At 45.0% G+C, this 16,260-nt stretch overlaps 3 non-coding genes across 3 annotated transcripts; all 3 read right to left on the bottom strand.

Annotated features, from left to right (window-relative positions):
• Window positions 1–1,692: 1,692 nt before the first annotated feature.
• On the bottom strand, window positions 1,693–1,765 carry TRNAV-CAC (transfer RNA valine (anticodon CAC)). The gene has a single exon. It is a non-coding gene; the product is annotated as a tRNA-Val (tRNA).
• Window positions 1,766–11,862: 10,097 nt separating this feature from the next.
• On the bottom strand, window positions 11,863–11,935 carry TRNAV-CAC (transfer RNA valine (anticodon CAC)). The gene has a single exon. It is a non-coding gene; the product is annotated as a tRNA-Val (tRNA).
• Window positions 11,936–15,933: 3,998 nt separating this feature from the next.
• On the bottom strand, window positions 15,934–16,006 carry TRNAV-CAC (transfer RNA valine (anticodon CAC)). Its single transcript has one exon. It is a non-coding gene; the product is annotated as a tRNA-Val (tRNA).
• Between the last annotated feature and the right edge of the window lie 254 nt (window positions 16,007–16,260).

Genomic DNA, 16,260 nt, shown 5'->3' with positions numbered 1-16,260 from the left:
CTACTAGCACAGAACGTGTCTGGCCTGCACTTCGTGGGGAGCTGAATAAAACTCCTCCTGAAGCTTCTCTACAGCCTGAAAAGAACGGATTTCAGGTTCCTGAAAGGGCAAGGGGGCGTCCCCGCGAACACAAAGGCTTCCCCTGGTCTTGGAGGACAAGTCCCGCAGACGCTGGCTTTGAGAGACACGCCAAACGAAAGGAGCAATCTTGAGTGGAGATGTCTGCAAGGAACTCTCAAGTGGTGTCGCCATTCTTATATACGGAGAGAGAGTGAGAAACCCAACGTGGGAAAATGTTTACTGTGCACTTACGTATAGAATATACGATGTTATTACTCTTGTAACTTTTTTGTATGTTTCAAAGGGTGTTCGTTTTGGTTTTCACTGAACTCGAGTCCCCGATGCTCTTGGGATGAAAACTCTGTAAATAAGTCTTCGGGTTTGTAACATGCAGGGAGAAAAGAGCCGAGGCGAGAGCTGGCCAGCCCAGGCTGTTCTTTACATCTCACCTCCTCCAGCCTGCGCGATGTCAAGGACCCTGAGGCCGGGACTCACCGGCATTTGGGGACTCAGTGCAGAAGCTCTTCTGCATCTGAACCTTGAAATAAAACACAGCTCTGGTCGGGGCAGGAAGAGGAAGACTCCTGCCAGTGGAGATGCTGAAGGGGAAAAAAAGGGAAAAAAAAAAAAGGCTTCCCTGACCGGGAATCGAACCCGGGCCGCAGCGGTGAAAGCGCCGAATCCTAGCCACTAGACCACCAGGGAAACATAGAGAAGCGTCGGCTGAGCATATTCGGATGAAAATTGTAAAAGTAAAGATTCCACTTCAGAGACCCGGAGAGCAGGAACGGAGATTTCCCAGAAGCCCAGGGCTGAATGCAGCTGTGCAAGGCTCCCAGCCCTTGCCCGGCTGCTCATCACCCTTCACATCTGCAGTCTTGGGCGACGCTGTGGGCTCTGACACAGGACACAAGGTCCGTCCTGGTCTAGCTTCAGCGCTGTGTGCTGCCGAGCCAAGGTCATGCTCTGTGAACCTCCGTTTTCTCTTGAGTCAGGTGCCGACTGGGATGTCAGCAGGTGATGGGCGGATCCATCCACTTCCTGATGTCTGCCCTGGCTCTGGGGGCTGTCCTGGTTAACGGCACCGGTACGGGCTCCTTCCCCTCCGCGACCAGCTCAGTTCGTGGAGCCTGACATTGTTCATTTCCGTGTCTTTGGCTCGAGTCCCCGGTGCACAGTTGGGTTCGGTCTCTTTTGTTCCGTCACGCAAATCAAACTGTTGCGTAAGTGTGGCGAGGTGGGGGAAAGCCAAGTGTGAAGGGATGAACTTGTGTGCAGCCAAGCCAGGGATGAACTCCTTGGTTTCCAGAGACATAACTCGCGTGAACATGTGCAAGAGACTTAGGCGACTGCTTAGGAGGTGAGGGGATTTCCGGATGTAAAAATGAGCCGAAGTCAGCCTTGTCCTTTGAGCACTTGGGTCAGCTGGCTGTGGCCTGGACTCCGCAGTGACTCAGAGCGGAGAAAGGAGGGCTGGCTCCTAGCGCTGAGCAGGCTCTCAGGCAGCAACGGAACTCCTGGCCTGTACCTTGGGGATGGAAAATGCAGCTGCGCCCGCTGCCTCAGCCGCTGCCTTTCGGCCGTTTTGCTTTTTTGAAAGGGAAGGTAAAAGTTTCAGAAAGGAAGAACGTCTGTTTCCGCCCGGTTTCGAACCGGGGACCTTTCGCGTGTGAGGCGAACGTGATAACCACTACACTACGGAAACAAGGCGCGTGCTACAGCTCACTGACACATCCCTGAAATCCGTAGGTCCTGCCAGCACTGCCCTACTCGCCAACTTTTAAAAACTGAAGAATGAACCTTGACGCCCCAAGACCTCTCAGGCAAGGAGACTGCGGCTTCCGAGAGGCCCTGCTTTTAGGGTTCCCAGCCTGCCCCGAAGGGAGGACCCCCGAGCCTCCCACAGTCGGCCTTTGGGCTCCCGCACCGACCGCAGAGTCCTCGGATCCACAGCTGCCCCCGAGTGCAGGGGTCGCCCCCGCTGACTCCTCAGCTCCCAGAAGCCGCGGGAGCCGGGGGTTCGCACAAGTGCCCTTTGGGCCTAAGGGGAAAAGGGAGAGAATTAGGTTCATTCCAGTGAGCTTCTCTCTCTCTGGAGCTGATCCTGTGGGTCCCAGCTGCATTTCTCCAAAGCCTTCAAACAGAGTTCCTTTAATCCACACTTGACTTAGTCGTTTTCAGGGTGAATGCTAGCTTGCTACAAACACCCCATCATAACTGAAGGAGGAAATCTACAACTTCCAGGTAAATTCTATTTTCTTCCTTTGATTTCTTCAAACAACAACAACCAAAAAGACAGGTCACTGGTACATACTTGCACTTTTCTTATAATACTTAAGGTATGTCTGACTACCTATGAAAAGCTCTTGCTATAGAAACATGTGCAAGAGATTGTCTACCATGAGCTAAACAATTGTCATGCCTGCCCAAGGTCCAAGAGCTGATGAAGTTGGATCCAGTCCCTCACTGCCTTTAGATCACCAGGTAGATCACCATCCACACCAACCAGTTTTCCAGATGCAGGTCACTTATATGAGGGAGAAGAAATCAGCTAAACAACCGTAATTTGTTCTGGGGAATGTTGAAGGTCAGCACTGGTACAGTTAGAAGGGGAAATAAAAGACTTCACAATAAGGATAATAGCAGCTTTCTCGAGCTTTACTGAGTGACCAGCACTGTTCCTCAGTGCTTTACTCTGGAATAACTTATTAAGTCCACATAACAACCCTGGAGGACAGTGTAGGACTTTACCACCCCTTGTTACAGATGAGAACACTGAGGCACTGAAAAGCTGAGCTAACCTTTTCACGGTCTCACCCCTGTGACAATGAGAGCCAGCACTCAGACCCAGGCACTTTACCTCCAGAGCCCTTCCCCTTGGCCACCATGCTCACGGGTATCTGAGGAAACTTCACTGAGATTTGCATCCATTCCTTGTTCAACCTCCAAGGTTTCAAAAGTAAAAGAAGTTTGAAAGGTAGGCCTACAAAACTCCCCAAACTAATTAATGAAATGAAGAAGAAGAAGAGGAGAAAAAGGAAACGGGACCTTTGGAGAAGCCACGACGTTAGACGCAGAGAGAATGACGATGAGCTTGTTAAACACATACTAAGTGGAAACTGTCTATTTAAAGACTAAGAAGGACCCATCTTCCAACAATGTAAGGCCTAAACTTTCCCTTTCCATGGCAGTCTCCACCCAAGAATACATTTCAAAGCTACCAATATAGTGTATACAGATGTGAACATGAGAATCATACTTCAACATTAGTGGTAAAGAGATTATTTTTGAAAATTCTTTATTTTTTATACAGCAGGTTCTTGTTAGTTATTTTACACATATTAGTGTATATATGTCAAACCCAATCTCCCAATTCACCCCAGCACCACGAACCCCTCTGCCACTCTCTCCGCGTTGGTGTCCATATGTTTGTTCTCTACAGCTGTGTCTCTCTTTCTGCCCTGCAAACCGGTTCATCTGTACCATTTTGCTAGGTTCCACATATATGCGTTAATATACGATATTTCTTTCCCTCTTTCTGACTTACTTCAAGTAGTAAAGAGATTTTGAATGAGTTAGCTCACATGGTTCCTAATAAAAACAGTTTTAGGATGTTGTCATTAAAAAAGACAGGATTTATAAAGGAGCCAGAAAAGAGAAGAGAGGACACACACACACACACACACACAAAGCCTAAAAAAGGGGAGTTTTCCCTTTCCTTGAGGAACAGATAGCTGAAAGCCATCAAACACCTAGTCTGGACGGGTTAATCTCGTGACTTTCCGAACTAATCAGGTAAACGCTTTTGGCTATGTGTGGAGGCTCCAAATATTCTTCAGAGTTTAGTGGTGACGTGAATGTGGCGGCTTTTCTTTGTGTACGACCTGCCAGCGTCCTCCCTTTGGCACCTCTGAGTTACTTAAGCCTAATTGAACTACTTTCCTCATCAGAATTTCTCAATTTCATATACCCTCCCCCTTCCTTGACTCATATTAACAGAGCAAGATTTGATCATGAACTCTTGCTTCTCTCTTTGCCGCAGTATGAACAGTGGAATGTCAGCTTAGGGTCATGGTTGTGAGCAACATATAAGTAAGTAGTCAGATATCCAATACTGAAGAGAAGCCAAAAATCTGAGGACAACAAAAATATCCCAGTAAGTACTTTGAACTTACTTTTCCTCCTAGCCCAGGACAAAGCCGAAGAAAAAGTATCAACATCACTTTAACAATAACCAAGTGGCATTAAATTTTAACAAATGAGGCATAATATGCATAAAGTACAAAGAGTGTACAGTTCCCCAACCATTACCAGTGTACACCAACGAGAATAACTGATGAAGCAACCTGAATAACTAAGGTATGGAAAATGACCAGACCACAAAAGGCTTCCTCATGACTCTTCCCATGCAAGAGCTCAGAGGAATCACGCACATACCCCTCCCAACCTCTCTGCCTGTTACTTCCACATAAATTGGATCACAGGGCATGCACTGGTTTTGGGGGCCTGGAGGGGCATGGGTCTGTCTTCTTTCACTCAACATTATGTCTATGAAATTTAACCCTATTTTTCGCGTACTTCTTTGTCTCTGTGTGTAGTACTTGTAAGAATATAACTCTACATACTTTTCTACTGTTGGACATTTCAGTTGTTTCCAGTTGAGGATATTCTGAAATGGTACAAAAATTTCTTTGTGACTTTTGGTGGACATACACATTTTTCTAAGGCACCCCATTCCAGCAGGATAATGCCAGTGTTGACTTTAAAAATAATACTTTTGCGGGCTTCCCTGGTTGCGTATTGGTTAAGAATCCGCCTGCCAAGGCAGGGGACACGGGGTCGAGCCCTGGTCTGGGAAGATCCCACGTGTTGTGGAGCAACTAAGCCCATGCACCCCAGCTACTGAACCTATGCTCTAGAGCCCGTGAGGCAGAACGACAGAGCCCTCATGCCACAACTACTGATGCCTGCGCGCAGAGAGCCCATGCTCCGCAACAAGAGAAGCCACAATGACGAAGAGTAGGCCCCAATCACTGCAACTAGAGAAAGTCCTCGCCCAGCAACGGAGACCCAATGCAGCCAAAAACAAATAAGCAAATTAAATGTAAAAAATTTACAAATATAAAAATATATAAAAGTTGGGGGGGGTTGTTTTTTGTTTTTTTCCAGCAAAAAGTGTTTATTCAGGAATAGCGGAAGAATTGCAATTCAGGACAAGCAAGCTATAGCAAAAGCCATAGGCAAGTCCCACAAACAAAGGACAGGAAGGAACCTTACTTACAGAGAAAGAGGAGGAAGCTGAGGGAGGTTGTTGTGAACCCAAGCCCATTGGAGAAAAGTGAACGTTCAGGGTGATGACGGTTTCTCATTGCCAAGTTGCTGGTTTCCTGCAGGAGATGCAATGTACATGTTTTTCTGTTGGGGCCTGTAATCGATGATTCTTTCCTATTGATGCTTCTTCTGTTTGGGTCTGTAATTGACGATACTTCCTGTCTTTGAACTTGAGTGGTACCCCGTGAGAGCTCCCACTTCTGGTCTCCCGACTTCATTTTAGTGACGTTTCCCTTTATTAGTTTTCAAACCTGTCACAAGGAATTTTGATTTTTCTAGTTTAATCTATTTTAATGCTTTAGGAGACTTACTACATCGACTATTATCATTACAACCTGTGGCCCTAGCAACTTCCAAGTGTTCAGTAGCTACATGTGGCTTGTACCTATCATATTGGAGAGCACAGGTCAAAGGTGTAGCACAGCTAAAAGTACGATTTCTGGGCCGCAGCATATAACTGTGTATGTATGACCCTCAGTTGATGCTGCTAAATTTTTTTCCAACCTGTTGAACATTTTTATACCCTTTCCAGAAATGAATAAGAATTTCCAGTGCTCTCCATCCTGTCAACATTTGGTTGTGTTTGTCCTTTTTTGTTAAAAGTAAGCTTTATTGAGGTGTAATTTACATAGTAAAATCTGCCAACATTAGATTATCCTACATCCTTTTCAATGATATCATTTCTGTGCAAAGCTGGATTTTGGTGCTTGCTGTGATAAAAAGCAAGGGCCATGCAAAAATGAATGTGTAACGAGAAGCAAGGAGGCGATTGAGAAGGTTTCAGAGGCTGTGCAGTGCGCAGCATTAAGGTTATGATTCTGCCGTGTCAGAGCAGTGAAAACACAAGCCACGCTACTGAACTTTTGTCAAGGGGACACAGAAGAATAGCCACAGCACCAGCCGCAAACCTACAAACTATAGAAATATATGTGAACCCAGAAAACAACAGCATTCCCCAAGGAAAGCGCTGTTGTCAGCCAACCTATCAGGAAATCAGGGCAAACGGGAAGCACAAAGACAGAGAGAATTTGCAGGCAACCAAAGATGATTCGTTAATTAAATCAATTTAATGTTAGTCAAAGGATTAAAGTTAACTCTTGAACTTGTAATTTAAGCTGACACATGTTGGAACCTGAGAATGTTGGAATCATATATTCGTATATATGGAATCACATATTAGATGACACCTAAAATATCTACCAGAAATTGTAAGTGGAATAATTGAGTCATCTGGTTTCTAGCATTACAGGTATTCATTCCTCTTTAAAAATATTAGTATATTTAGTGTACTTGACTAGTATATTTAATATACTTCAACAGATAAATTTAAATGATTAGACGTTGAAGTCTTACTGAATATGTTTGCTTATTTAACCGGTACAACCAGTATAAGATATTGAGGAAGTCCAACTTAACTCAGATGTTCAAACCAAAATAAAGCCAAGACTTACATATTAGAATATTATACCACCATTATTTTCTACATTATAAGATAATCTGAAAATATATATATAGTCATTTTTAGACCAAAATTATTAAACCAATCTAAGTTTTGTGAGTAAACTCGATAAAAACACAACACATGACATAAACATTTTAAATGTCATTATATATTAAATGTATAAATTTTTTAAATTGCTTAAAAGTATTAAGGGTCATCTTTGTAATCAATTTCATTTCATTTCTCACTGTTCTTCCAAGTAATCAAGACCATTAATTTAATCTACAGCTAAATCTGTTATTGTTCCTTGTCACCAATTCAACAACATAATTTTTCCTTATATAAGTACCACATTGAAAGCATACATAGTAAACCACTTTCCCCTGTAATTCTTAATTTTCTTATTTTAAATTTATGTAACTGATTACTACTATTCTGAAATTAATTGGGGAATTAATTTTTAATTAATTTAAATTTTTAGAGGCCTGATTTGTCTATTCTCTCCCAAGGAAGAGAAAGTATATTGTTTTGTTTCTGAAAAAATATATTTAAAGGGAAAAAAATTCATCAAACTAGTGGGCATTATTTAACGTGAAAGCAGAGGCAACCATATGGATTAACAGCAACTGACAGTGAGGGAAACAAAATGAAATAAGTAAGCCAAATTAGGTCCTTGAAGGAAGCTCATTAGTGAAAATTAGAGTGCTTCTGTGATATGCTTTTGAGTCTCCAGGGTATGTATCTGTGCATGACGTCATTACTCCTCATCCATCTGTATTAAGGACTGAACTGGCTTACAGTTCTGGAAGATTTAAATCTTGACTTGTAGGGTTGTCACAAGTGCTCATGTTGCTGACTTGGTTGCTTGTTTGTAATGATATACATGTCTTTCCTCTGCTTTCTGTAGTCTGATTTAAGTAATCCCTAAAGGACATTTGTTTGAATTTTTTCAGTTATTCAGAGACTTGAGTATACCAACGAAATAAAGCTGTGTATTCCATGCTAAAAATTCTATATTCTTCCTGTATTAATCCCCTTATTACTGTGGAGCTCCTTATGAGGAAACCATTGCATATTAAGATTACCCTTATTGTAGCTCCTAGACTTTTGCAGTTATTGACAAGGATTGCCTTGGCCCATGCGGTTTTTACCAAATAGAGGAAAGACAAGAGGTGGACAGCTTCTCACTGCTGTGGTGTCACATACCAGGAAATACCAGAATCCTCAGGACAAGCATCAGACAAGAAAGACTCATGGTCCAGATTAGCTGTCATCTTCTACCTAACAGGGAATAGATCCCTGTAAACCACCACCCAACAGGGATTATCCCCAGAAGTTCACTTCCTAAAATTAAAACCAGAATCCCGCACTGAGAGGAGAAATTAGTGATGCAAAAATGAGAGGGAGAGAGAGAGAGAGAGAGAAAACACCATTGTCCAGTAACCACACAGTATGTAAAAGCCAAAATACTCAATTTCGTCACATGAGATTTAACAGAACAGAGGAAACATGAGCTAATAACTCTAAGGGTCCAGGTCTGAAGCAGGAACCTGTGGGGGGGCAGGATTCTGTTGGCTCCCACGATGTGTCTTACATGGGCTAATTTTTATAGTCACAGCCAAAAAACACAGAAACAAACAAACAAACAAAAAACTGACAAGGAATAACATAGAAACACTTATTCCCATGCTAATTCCCCTTTTTATATGAGGAAGGACAGGCATTAGATTGTTTTCATCAAATTAAAAGTATAAGCAAAATTTATAAATAAAAGAGATAACGGGAGAAGGAAAAAACCTCTGGGATCAGTGAGATTCTTCTCTTTGGATAAGTTGCTTGGCAGGACGTTATCAAAGAAGTCATTCTGGGCAGTCTTCTCTGGACCCTGTTGACTAGGTCAGCAGAGAAAACAATTACAGTTCTTGGAGGATTTAAAAAATATTGAATGTTGAGCTTTTGAACATATGTAATAGAATATCTCTGTGTAATGCCCACAATGTCCCTCTGTTGTCCTTCCCCTTAGTTATGTCAGGAGGGCACTGCTCCCTTTATTAGTTAGACTATCATAGAGAGATGTATAGAAAGATTACTGTGTTGGCAAGTAAATGAAGAAAGGGACATTGAAAGAGTGGAAAATAAAATGGAATATGATTTAGTCCCACTTCTGTGGAAGGAAAATTTGAAGGATTTACCAACATTAGAAACACTAAAGGTAGCACTTGCACTTCCAGTTCTCTAAGCTATGGAAACACCTGCACGAGTGGTCAGAGGTGTGTGTACGATAATGATGGTTGCAGCATATTTGTCATCGTGAAACCATGAAAGCAAGTAATACACAACCATGGAAGAAAGGCCTTTATCAAAAATAATGCAGAGGAGAATTATGATGATGAGTTCACTGCTAACATCATTCATAGAACAATTACTAACGTTCACAGATGAAAAGTTTAAGACACATAAAATATGACTTTCTTGTCCAAGTCTATAGACTTGGCCGAATAAAGACTATCCCACCAGACCGTGGATTCCTGGATCTCTTTCAGGAGGCCGTAAGTTAGGCAAGTATGGAGTCCAATAGAGACGACAGACAATAGAGCTGGGAAGGGGAGTGTGGTCCAAGACTGGCAGCAGTCGTGAGGTGGACAGGACCCCGAACTGCATTCGGTAAACTTTGTGGGAGCAGATGTACAGGTAATAATCAGCATGGAACACCGGGAATGGTAATCAACACGGAAAACGCTGAATGGGTTCTAAAACCTCTCCCACCGTCCCTGGGTAGGCTCGAACCACCAACCTTATAATTAACAGCTGGACGCGCTAACCCACTGCGCCACAGAGACAGCAGCACATGACTCTTCTGGACTCTCTGTGGAGTTGACACTTACTAATTCCCAGGATGTGCGTCTTTCTCGCAGGAAAATTGTACCAGTTCCAAAGCCTCAGAAAAACGGACGGTTTAGAGCACTTAATCACACTGGACCTGAGACTGGGTCAAGGTCAGGAAAATACAACACTAAGCCCTATTATCATAGGGCAGCCACCCATGCAGACAATTCTGACAAGCACTTGAGAATACTCCCCTGCCTTTGTCGCATTTCCCATCTGCTCCTCTCATCCTCCCACTCACTACAGGGAAGGATTCGTCACCTTTGCGTCCTATCAGAACCCTTTACACTCCCTGCAGGGCACAGAGATCCAGGCAACAGCCAAGGGGCAGCTGCACTTCCCTGAAGGGCCTTTCCCCAGGTAGGCGGTTCAGGCGCTCAGGATGACCCAAGACCCCACTGCCCGCCAAGGCAACCGGGAGGAGACCGGAGGGCAGCCAGTCCGGGGGATTCCTACTAGCACAGAACGTGTCTGGCCTGCACTTCGTGGGGAGCTGAATAAAACTCCTCCTGAAGCTTCTCTACAGCCTGAAAAGAACGGATTTCAGGTTCCTGAAAGGGCAAGGGGGCGTCCCCGCGAACACAAAGGCTTCCCCTGGTCTTGGAGGACAAGTCCCGCAGACGCTGGCTTTGAGAGACACGCCAAACGAAAGGAGCAATCTTGAGTGGAGATGTCTGCAAGGAACTCTCAAGTGGTGTCGCCATTCTTATATACGGAGAGAGAGTGAGAAACCCAACGTGGGAAAATGTTTACTGTGCACTTACGTATAGAATATACGATGTTATTACTCTTGTAACTTTTTTGTATGTTTCAAAGGGTGTTCGTTTTGGTTTTCACTGAACTCGAGTCCCCGATGCTCTTGGGATGAAAACTCTGTAAATAAGTCTTCGGGTTTGTAACATGCAGGGAGAAAAGAGCCGAGGCGAGAGCTGGCCAGCCCAGGCTGTTCTTTACATCTCACCTCCTCCAGCCTGCGCGATGTCAAGGACCCTGAGGCCGGGACTCACCGGCATTTGGGGACTCAGTGCAGAAGCTCTTCTGCATCTGAACCTTGAAATAAAACACAGCTCTGGTCGGGGCAGGAAGAGGAAGACTCCTGCCAGTGGAGATGCTGAAGGGGAAAAAAAGGGAAAAAAAAAAAAGGCTTCCCTGACCGGGAATCGAACCTGGGCCGCAGCGGTGAAAGCGCCGAATCCTAGCCACTAGACCACCAGGGAAACATAGAGAAGCGTCGGCTGAGCATATTCGGATGAAAATTGTAAAAGTAAAGATTCCACTTCAGAGACCCGGAGAGCAGGAACGGAGATTTCCCAGAAGCCCAGGGCTGAATGCAGCTGTGCAAGGCTCCCAGCCCTTGCCCGGCTGCTCATCACCCTTCACATCTGCAGTCTTGGGCGACGCTGTGGGCTCTGACACAGGACACAAGGTCCGTCCTGGTCTAGCTTCAGCGCTGTGTGCTGCCGAGCCAAGGTCATGCTCTGTGAACCTCCGTTTTCTCTTGAGTCAGGTGCCGACTGGGATGTCAATAGGTGATGGGCGGATCCGTCCACTTCCTGATGTCTGCCCTGGCTCTGGGGGCTCTCCTGGTTAACGGCACCGGTACGGGCTCCTTCCCCTCCGCGACCAGCTCAGTTCGTGGAGCCTGACATTGTTCATTTCCGTGTCTTTGGCTCGAGTCCCCGGTGCACAGTTGGGTTCGGTCTCTTTTGTTCCGTCACGCAAATCAAACTGTTGCGTAAGTGTGCCGAGGTGGGGGAAAGCCAAGTGTGAAGGGATGAACTTGTGTGCAGCCAAGCCAGGGATGAACTCCTTGGTTGCCAGAGACATAACTCGCGTGAACATGTGCAAGAGATTTAGGCGCCTGCTTAGGAGGTGAGGGGATTTCCGGATGTAAAAATGAGCCGAAGTCAGCCTTGTCCTTTGAGCACTTGGGTCAGCTGGCTGTGGCCTGGACTCCGCAGTGACTCAGAGCGGAGAAAGGAGGGCTGGCTCCTAGCGCTGAGCAGGCTCTCAGGCAGCAACGGAACTCCTGGCCTGTACCTTGGGGATGGAAAATGCAGCTGCGCCCGCTGCCTCAGCCGCTGCCTTTCGGCCGTTTTGCTTTTTTGAAAGGGAAGGTAAAAGTTTCAGAAAGGAAGAACGTCTGTTTCCGCCCGGTTTCGAACCGGGGACCTTTCGCGTGTGAGGCGAACGTGATAACCACTACACTACGGAAACAAGGCGCGTGCTACAGCTCACTGACACATCCCTGAAATCCGTAGGTCCTGCCAGCACTGCCCTACTCGCCAACTTTTAAAAACTGAAGAATGAACCTTGACGCCCCAAGACCTCTCAGGCAAGGAGACTGCGGCTTCCGAGAGGCCCTGCTTTTAGGGTTCCCAGCCTGCCCCGAAGGGAGGACCCCCGAGCCTCCCACAGTCGGCCTTTGGGCTCCCGCACCGACCGCAGAGTCCTCGGATCCACAGCTGCCCCCGAGTGCAGGGGTCGCCCCCGCTGACTCCTCAGCTCCCAGAAGCCGCGGGAGCCGGGAGTTCGCGCAATGCCCTTTGGGCCTAGGGAGAAAAGGTAGAGAATTAGGTTCATTCCAGTGAGCTTCTCTCTCTCTGGAGCTGATCCTGTGGGTCCCAGCTGCATTTCTCCAAAGGCTTCAAACAGAATTCCTTTAATCCACACTTGATTTAGTCGTTTTCAGGGTGAATGCTAGCTTGCTACAAACACCTCGTCATAACTGAAGGAGGAAATCTACAACTTCCAGGTAAATTCTATTTTCTTCCTTTGATTTCTTCAAACAACAACAAGCAAAGAGACATGTCACTGGTACATACTTGCACTTTTCTTATAATACTTAAGGTATGTCTGACTATCTGTGAAAAGCTCTTGCTATAGATACATGTGCAAGAGATTGTCTACCGTGAGCTGAACAATCGTCATGCCTGCCCAGGGTCCAAGAATCTGATGAAGCTGGATGCAGTGCCCCACTGCCTTTAGATCACCAGTTAGATGACCATCCAAACCAACCAGTTTTCCAGATGCAGGTCACTAATATGAGGGACAAGAGGTCAGCTAAACATTTAAACAATCGTGATTTGTTCTGGGGAATGTTGAAGGTCAGCAGTGGTACAGTTAGAGGGGGAAATAAAAGACTTCACAATATTAGGATAACAGCAGCTTTCTCGAGCTTTACTGAGTGACCAGCACTGTTCCTCAGTGCTTTACTGTGGAATAACTTACTAAGTCCACATAACAACCCTGGAGGACAGTGTAGGACTTTACTACCCCTTGTTGCAGATGAGAACACTGAGGCACTGAAAAGCTGAGCTAACCTTTTCACGGTCTCACCCCCGTGACAGTGAGAGCCAGCACTCAGACCCAGGCACTTTGCCTCCAGAGCCCTTCCCCTTGGCCACCATGCTCACGGGTAACTGAGAAAACTTCACTGAGATTTGCATCCCTTCCTTGTTCAACCTCCAAGATTTCAAAAGAAAAAGAAGATTGAAAGGTAGGCCTACAAAACTCCCAAACTAATTAATGAAATGAAGAAGAAGAAGAGGAGAAAGAGTAAACAGGTCCTTTGGAGAAGCCACGACGTTAGAAGCAGAGAGAATGACGATGAGCCTGTTAAACACATACTAACTGGAAACTGTCTATTTAAAGACTAAGAAGGACCTATCTTCCCACAACTTAAGGCCTAAACTTTCCCTTTCCATGGCAGTCTCCACCCAGGAATACATTTCAAAGCTACCAATATAGTGTATACAGATGTGAATATAAAAATCATACTTCAACAATAGTTGTAAAGAGATTATTTTTGAATTTTGTTTATTTTTTATACTGAAGGTTCTTATTAGTAATTTTATACATATTAGTGTATATATGTCAATCCCAATCTCCCAATTCACCCCACCACCACGAGGCCCTCTGCCACTTTCCCCGCGTTAGTGTCCATAAGTTTGTTCCCTACAGCTGTGTCTCTCTCTCTGTCCTGCAAACTGGTTCATCTGAACCATTTTTCGAGGTTCCACATATATGCATTAATATACGATATTTGTTTTCCTCTTTCTGACTTACTTCAATTAGTAAAGAGATTTTGAATGAGTTAGCTCACATGGTTCCTAATAAAAATGGGAGACAGTTATTAGGATGTTGTCATTAAAAAAGACAGGATTTATAAAAGAGCCAGAAAAGAGAAGAAAGGGAAAGCACGTACACTCACACACGCGCACACACACAAACACACACACACACAAACACACACACAAAACATGAGAAGGGAGTTTTCCCTTTCCTTGAGGAACAGATAGCTGAAAGCCATCAAACAGCTAGTCTGGACGGGTTAATTTAGTGACGTTCCAAACTAACAAGGTAAACGCTTTTGGCTATGTGTGGAGGCTCCAAATATTCTTCAGAGTTTAGTGGTGACGTGAATGTGGCGGCTTTTCTTTGTGGACGACCTGCCGGTGTCCTCCCATTGGCACCTCTGAGTTACTTTAGCCTAATTGAACTACTTTCCTCATCAGAATTTCTCAATTTCATATACCCTCCCCTTTCCTTGACTCATATTCATTCTAAAAAGAGCAGATTATATCATGAACACATGGTTCTCTCTTTGACACAGTATTAACTGCGGAATGTCAGCTTAGAGTAATGGTTGTGAGCAACATATAAGTAAGTAGTCAGACTTCCCATACTGAAGGGAAGCCAAAAATCTGAGGACAGCAAATATATCCCAGTAACTACTTTGAACTTACTTTTCCTCCTAGCCCAGGACAAAGCAGAAGAAAAAGTATCAACATCACTTTAGCAGTAACCAAGTGGCATTAAACTTTTAAAAACTGAGGCATAATATGCATAAAGTACAAAGAGTGTACAGTTCCCCAACCATTACCAGTGTACACCAACGTGAATAACTGATGAAGCAACCTGAATAACTAAGGTATGGAAAATGACCAGACCACAAAAGGCTTCCTCATGACTCTTCCCATGCAAGAGCTCAGAGGAATCACGCACATACCCCTCCCAACCTCTCTGCCTCTAACTTTCACATTAATTGGATAACAGGCCAGGCACTGGGTTGGGGGGCCTGGAGGGGCATGGGTCTGACTTCTTTCACTCAACATTATGTCTATGAAACTTAAACTTATTTTTCACATATTTCTTTGTCTCTCTGTGTAGTCCTTGTAAGAATATAACTCTACATAGTTTTCTACTGTTGGACATTTCACTTGTTTCCAGTTGAGGATGTTCTGAAATGGTACAAACATTTTTTTGTGACTTTTGGTGGACATACACATTTTTCTAGGTCACCATATTACAGCAGAATAATGCCAGTGTTGACTTTAAAAGTAATACTTTTGGGGGCTTCCCTGGTTGCGCATTGGTTAATAATCCGCCTGGCAAGGCAGGGGACACGGGTTCGAGCTCTGGTCCGGGAAGATCCCACATATTGTGCAGCAACTAAGTCCGTGCACCCCAGCTACTGAGCCTACGCTCTACAACCCGTGACTCACAACTACTGAGCCCTCATGCCAGAACTACTGACGCCTGCGTGCCGAGAGCCCATGCTTCGCAACAAGAGAGCCACCATGATGAAGAGTATGCCCCAATCATTGCAACTAGAGAAAGTCCTCGCTGCAAAGGAGACCTAATGCAACCAAAAACAAAGAAGCAAAATAAATGTAAAAAATTTATAAATATAAAAGTTTCGGGGGTTTTTTTTGTTGTTTTTTTCCAGCAAAAAGGGTTTATTTAGGAATAGCGGAAGAATTGCAATTCAGGATAAGCAAGCTATAGCAAAAGCCATAGGCAAGTCCCACAAACAAAGGACAGGAAGGAACCTTACTTTACAGAGAAAGAGGAGGAAGCTGAAGGAGGTTGTTTTGAAACCAAGCTCTTTGAAGAAAAGCGAAAATTCAGGGTGATGACGGTTTCTCATTGCCAAGCTGCTGATTTCTTGCAGGAGATGCAACGTACATGTTTTTCTGTTGGGGCCTGTAATCGATGATTCTTTCCTATTGATGCTTCTTCTGTTTGGGTGTGTAATTGACGATACTTCCTATCTTTGGACTTGAGTGGTACCCCATGAGAGCTCCCACTTCTGGTCTCCCCACTTCATTTTAGTGACGTTTCCCTTTATTAATTTTCAAACCTGTCACAAGGAATTTTGAATTTTCAAGTTTTTGAAAGGGAAGGTAAAAGTTTCAGAAAGGAAGAACGTCCGTTTCCGCCTGGTTTTGAACCGGGGACCTTTCGCGTGTGAGGCGAACATGATAACCACTACACTACGGAAACACGGCAGGTGCTACAGCTCAGTGACACATCCCTGAAATCCGTAGGTCCTGCCACCACTATCCTAGTCGCCAACTTTTCAAGCTGAAGAATGAACCTTGAGGCCCCAAGACCTCTCAGGCAAGGAGTCTGCGGCTTCCGAGAGGCCCTGGTTTTAGGGTTCTGAGCCTGCCCCGAAGGGAGGACCCCCCGAGCCTCCCACAGTCGGCCTTTGGGCTCCCGCACCGACCGCAGAGTCCTCGGATCCACAGCTATGC

The sequence above is a fragment of the Lagenorhynchus albirostris genome, chromosome 2 (genome assembly GCF_949774975.1).
Source record: "Lagenorhynchus albirostris chromosome 2, mLagAlb1.1, whole genome shotgun sequence".
Classification (NCBI taxonomy): Eukaryota; Metazoa; Chordata; class Mammalia; order Artiodactyla; family Delphinidae; genus Lagenorhynchus; species Lagenorhynchus albirostris.
This window is presented reverse-complemented; position numbering and strand designations above follow the sequence as displayed.